Here is a 5,755-nt window from a genome sequence, read left to right on the forward strand (position 1 = left end):
GTTTTATTTTTAATTTTGTAGTTTTTGAGTATATAATACCTCAACAAATTTCACATTGCAAAAATGCAAAAAAAAAAGAAAAGAAAAAAGTAACCTCGAAAACATTCTGCTAAGTAAAAGGAGCCAGATGCAAAGGGCACAGAGTATATGATTCATCAATATAAAATATCCAGAATAGATAAATCCATAGAGACCGAACGAAGATGTGGTTGGCAAAAGCTGAGGGAGGGGTTGTGGGGAGAAGTTGGTTGATGGATAAGGGGCTTTACTTGGGAGAGATGGACAGGTCTTGGAGCTGGACAGAAGTAGGAGTTACATCACATTGTGAACACACAAATGCCATTGAATTGCATGCTTTAAAATGGTTAGTTCTATATTATGTGACTTTCACCTCAATAAAGTACTATTTTTACATTAAGAGAGTAAATGTGTTCCCCTTTCCCTATCAAGCACCCAGTTCTCTCCAGAGGTAATCAATGCACCCAATTTCCTGTGGTTTTTTTTTCTCATGTGTCAGTACTTTTAATGTTGTATACATCAAATTATAGTAAAAAGACGACTATAAACAACATGCAGCCCCTCTATTTTCATGAACAGCACCACAGATTACAGTAAACCGAGTTTATATTCCCCCATCAAGTGTGGTTCTCCCATTAGTTCACTTTGCGACGGGTCATTAAGAATATCTTCAAATCAAACAGTCTCATCATTACCCCTTAAAATATCCAATGAAAGGTTTGAGCTTGGAAGAAATGGAGGACGCTGAACCTGCTGCACTGCTTTGAATTCCATTTGTAATTTTAGTGGAGCGAACAGACCCTGGATGTTTCTTAGTGTAGAAAAATTCATTTTATCTTGGTTGAGCTGGAAATTTTTTTCTGATAATTCAAGAGGATGACTGGGCAAAAGTTCATTTTTCACACAAGGGAGACCTTTTCGAAGAAGATCATGCTGTTCTAAAGGTCCACTTGCTGAAAGTTCAGTAACTGGAATACTGTCCTTCAGCTGAGATCCAAGTCCTCTGGCCTTCATCCTCACTTGCTCCGTGAACAGCTGCTCGGCCCTATTACGGCCAGCCGGCCCCGCCGCTCACTTCTGTTTCCGGGGTTCCAATTTCCTGTGTTTTCTTTCAGAAATACTGTATGCATGTTCGAAAAGATTCATATATATCTTTTCTGTCTTTCTTTTTACACAAATGATAACATTCAATGTATATTATTCTGTACTCAGTGGTTTTACTTGTTTACTTAACAACAAACCTTGGAAATCACGCATGTCAATATTTAATAATGTCAATAAATTAATTTAGCGGCTGCATAATATTCCTGTGTGTGTGTGTGTGTGTGTGTGTGTAAAATAATTTATAATCAATATCCTACTGATAGACTTTTGGATTATTTTTTAACTTCTGCTACGAGAAACAGCAAAACAATGAGGAATTTTGTGCATATGCCATTCTGCACCTAAGTGAGTTTATCTGTAGGATAAATTCTTAAAACAAAAGCACTGGGTTGAAAGGTATGTGCACTTGTAATCTTGATGGGTAAAATCAAATTCCCTGGCTTAAAGATTGTACCATTTATTTTCCCATCAGTAATGTGTAAGAATGCATGTTTTCCCACAATCACTGACGAACAGAACTTTTTTTTTGCCAGAAATTTACTGTAGCAATATAGAAGGTAGTACATTCTTTAGTTTTTACAAATCTAGGCTTAGTTTAGCTTTGCTATGCTTTGTCTTGCTGTGTTATGCTATGCTAGTAAACATACCCCAAACTGGACTTTTCCTCTCTTTTCTCAAATTTACTCTCTAAACATTTATTGCTTTGAATGGTTTGGCCAATCTTCCTGAATAATAAATTCAGAACAGTTTTTGAATGACTTTGCTTCTGGAAAGAAAATCTTTAAGTAAGTGTCAATAAAAATGATTACAGATGTGTTAGGTTTCAGTCTAGCAACAAACATAGCAAACACTTGGTAAAACCTTTCAGACCAACACCCAAACATAATCCAATAAATAGATATCAAGCATTTTCTACATGGAATAAGGAATTATGGAAGGAATTATAAAATTATGTCAAGTCTATGGTGATACAATAAGGAACAAAATAAGGACAGAACAGACATATGAAGCAACATGGCAAATACTCTAAAAGGAAAAAGTGCCTTAAGAGGAAACATGATCTATATGTTCATGAGAGGGAAAGATACCTGAAGGGGAGCACCAGGAGTGTCATGGTGAGGGTTCCAATGGGTGTAGATGGGACTAACTGAATGAATGAGTGAGTGAATGAATGAATAACATCCTAAGAAAACATTTTAGCACATTTTTCTTGGTTTTATTTTGTAGCAATGTATTTCACATTTTTTTTGTTTTTGATATTCTAGGGTTTTTTAAAGATAATTTATTTATTTACTTGAAAAAGAGAGAGAGCAAAGAGAGAGAGAGAGAGCATGCACATGAGTTGGGGGCAGGGCAGAGGGAAAGAGATACACAGACTCTTCATGAGCAGGTAGCCCTGGCACAACACAAGGCTTGATCCCAGGTCTCTGAGATCATGACCTGAGCTGAAAGCCGACTGAGCCACCCAGGTGCCCCAACATTCTAGCTTTTATCTATACTTTTAAACATTAGTTACATGTATTTGCTTCCTTCTCCTAACTGAAGGATTCTCAGCATGTGGGTATTAATAAACCAACTCTGAGCCTGGAGAAACTGATCTATTCCTGAGAGAATAGCTTTCCTTTTATTAGCCCATGATTGGTACCCTAATTGCAACCTTATGGTCTGCTATGAAATGAGAACAGTTCCATTGAGCATAGCATGGAGGGCCACATCTTAAAACAGCCTTTAAAATCATTTCACTATTTTTTTAAAATAAAATATGTTGTAGAGACATGCAATATATCTCTTTGTATTTTTCATGGAAACATTTCATGTTTTCAGAAAATGTTCTAATAAGCCTAGTAAGTTACTTATTGTTCAAACTTTTGAGTGTTCTAGAAATGAGCACAAAAATCAATGTTACTGGTGTTCTATATAATGACAATATATAGTGGCAATGTTACTGGTGTTCTATATAAATTAATTTGAAATACAAATTCATGGCAAAAATTCAGTTAAAAATAAATATGATTCTGGTTGGATAAAGTCAAATTTATTTGTTGTTAAAGCATAATGCCAGTGTGCTAGGACCTATGGCTGAAAAAGTAATTCAAAATCACTCATTTAGGAAGATACCTGTTACTCCTAACTTCAAGAAAAACCCACTGGAATTAAAGACTTAATCTCTAAAGTCATCAAGCAATGCCTTGTATATGCAGCAAAATTGAGGTAAGATGATTTTACATGTAAAATTGACAGATTATTCAAACCTCTTAACAGAGAAATGGCTTTTATGAGCCTCAGAAGTAGAAGCCAGATAGAAAGAAAATGCAGGAGAGCCCCAGTGGCTCAGTGGTTTAGCGTCGCCTTCAGCCCAGGGCGTGATCCTGGAGACCCTGGATGGAGTCCCACATCCGGCTCCCTGCACGGAGCCTGCTTCTCCCTCTGCCTGTGTCTCTGCCTGTCTCTCTCTGTGTGTGTCTCTCATGAATAAATAAGTAAAAACTAAAAAAAAAAAAGATAAAATTACTCAAACAGTAGTATTTTTTTGTTCAGTTTAATGAAAAGATAAAACATTTGATTTGATCAAAACTTTTTAAGAAACCATTATTAACTAGATTAATTCTTCCTGCCTCCAGAATATGTGCAAGATTATATTTAAAATGTTCGTTTCCTTAGACGCACAGGTGCTGTGGCTAGGGCAGTGATCATGGAGATTCAAGGTTGTCACTTCCGTCAACGTGGTGCCCCTTCTGCCCAACAACAGGGAAACCAGTACCTTTGTGGTCCTCCTCTGCCTTCTTTTACATGAAAGAATCAGATCTTTCTCTCTAAGAGTGAGCACCTTCCTTAGTTCAAATTGCTAAAACAAATACCATAGACTGAGTGTCTTATAAGCAGCAGAAATCTATTTCTTATGGTTTTGGAGGCTGGGAATTCCAAGATTAAAGTGCTGGCAGATTCAGTGTCTGGTAGACAGCCAGTTTCTCACTGTGTCTCTATGCAGTGAAAGAGTGAGTGATCTCTCTGGAGTCTTTTTTTATATGACTAGTAATGTCAGTCATGAGCTCCATACCTCATAACCTACTTACTTCCCAAAGATTTCACCTCTAAATACCATCTCACTGAGAATTAGGTTTCAAAATATGAACTTGGGGTGAGGGTATACAAACATTCAGACTGTAGCATCTAGATATGTCATATAAGTAGACTCATGCAGTATTTGTCCATTCATGACTGGCCTATTTTCCGTAGCATGATGTCCTCATGATCCATCCACATTGTAGGATGTGTCAGAATGTCCTCCCTTTTCAAGGCTGAATAAGATTTTAGTGTATGTGTTTATTTAGTTGGTTTGTCCATTCGTCCATCAATGGACACTTGGATTGCTTCCACCTTTTTCTTATAGCAAATGCTGCATTGAACATGAGTGTGCTGAATCTGCTCTTATCACAGGCTTGGTCATTGTCTTGGGACATATTTTTGTTCTGTCCTTTGGCTGCAATAAACTCATGGGCTCCCCTACTTTGATAGGATTAGTTAGGTCAGGAATCGAGATGAACCAAATCCATCTCTCCTCCTTATGTCCCCATTCCTAACTCTCAAATGTGTGGGCAGCATAGAACGGCAGCTCTAAATGCAGTCAGCAACTTCTGGGATTCAGGACAAGTTTTTCAGGAGCCCCCAGTCCCTTCTCTTTGGCCTCTGTCTGCACCACAAGGGGGCTTCCCTTTTCTTCCTATACTGTGGGAACACCATGTTGAAACCTTTGAAAAGAAGCTGCTCTTCTGGGAGAACCATTCATTTTCATATTATTATACACACTGCCCAAGTCTGCAAAATGTTTTGCATTTCAGCAACATCGTCTTCTTAGACTTCAGGACAAATTGAAGGAGGGATTCCTTTCAGTGGGTTGGTTGGCATAAGTCAGCTCTACTAGTCTAACATGCATGACTCAATTACACAAGAGTTAGCTAATGAGCAATAGAGAAGAAGTTACAGGTGAAAGCAAATGTGCCTAAATGAATCAAGTGTTGCTTTTCAGATGCCCACCGTTCAACAAAGACCTGGCAAGACATTTTCTTCACTGGGTATGAATCATCCAGATAAAAGGGGAAAACTAGGGCCACCTACGTTCAGAGCTTGTACAGTATGACCTCAAGGTCCAACATCTACCAGGAGCTTCCTAGCAAAAGGCCAAGCTCCCAAGAATAAAAGGGCTTACACATCAGCATTAAATAATTCTCTTAGAGATGCAAATTTCTAATTAGTTACTGTGGCAACTGTAGAAGCCTAGAAGTAAGCCCCTCACACAATGAACCTGAGAGTTTACTTTTTTGATTTACTATAGGTCCCAAAAGACGCAGGGAGGAAGAAAATAAATATTGCTTTAACTGTGACAAGACAATAAAGTGCAACAAATAAAGAGATTTCATCCTTTTGTTCATATTTCTGCAGGTTGAAGAGGAACATTATATGTGACACACAGTCCTGCTGCAAAAAGAACCAATTTCTTAAAGGCTTCAGAAAATCATAACTGTTGACTGTTATAAACATGACCCAGACATAAACACACTATTTCTTAACCTACGTTGACGTTTTTACTTCTTTAAAGTGAATTTGGTCTAAGATTTCAAAACAGTGTGTTTTG

The 5,755-nt window shown here is 37.7% G+C and overlaps 1 pseudogene; it reads right to left on the bottom strand.

The window, feature by feature from the left end:
• Window positions 1-606: 606 nt before the first annotated feature.
• Window positions 607-1,032, bottom strand: LOC112919427 (proteasome maturation protein pseudogene; annotated as a pseudogene).
• Between the last annotated feature and the right edge of the window lie 4,723 nt (window positions 1,033-5,755).

Source organism: Vulpes vulpes, chromosome 1 (assembly GCF_048418805.1).
Source record: "Vulpes vulpes isolate BD-2025 chromosome 1, VulVul3, whole genome shotgun sequence".
Taxonomy (NCBI): Eukaryota; Metazoa; Chordata; class Mammalia; order Carnivora; family Canidae; genus Vulpes; species Vulpes vulpes.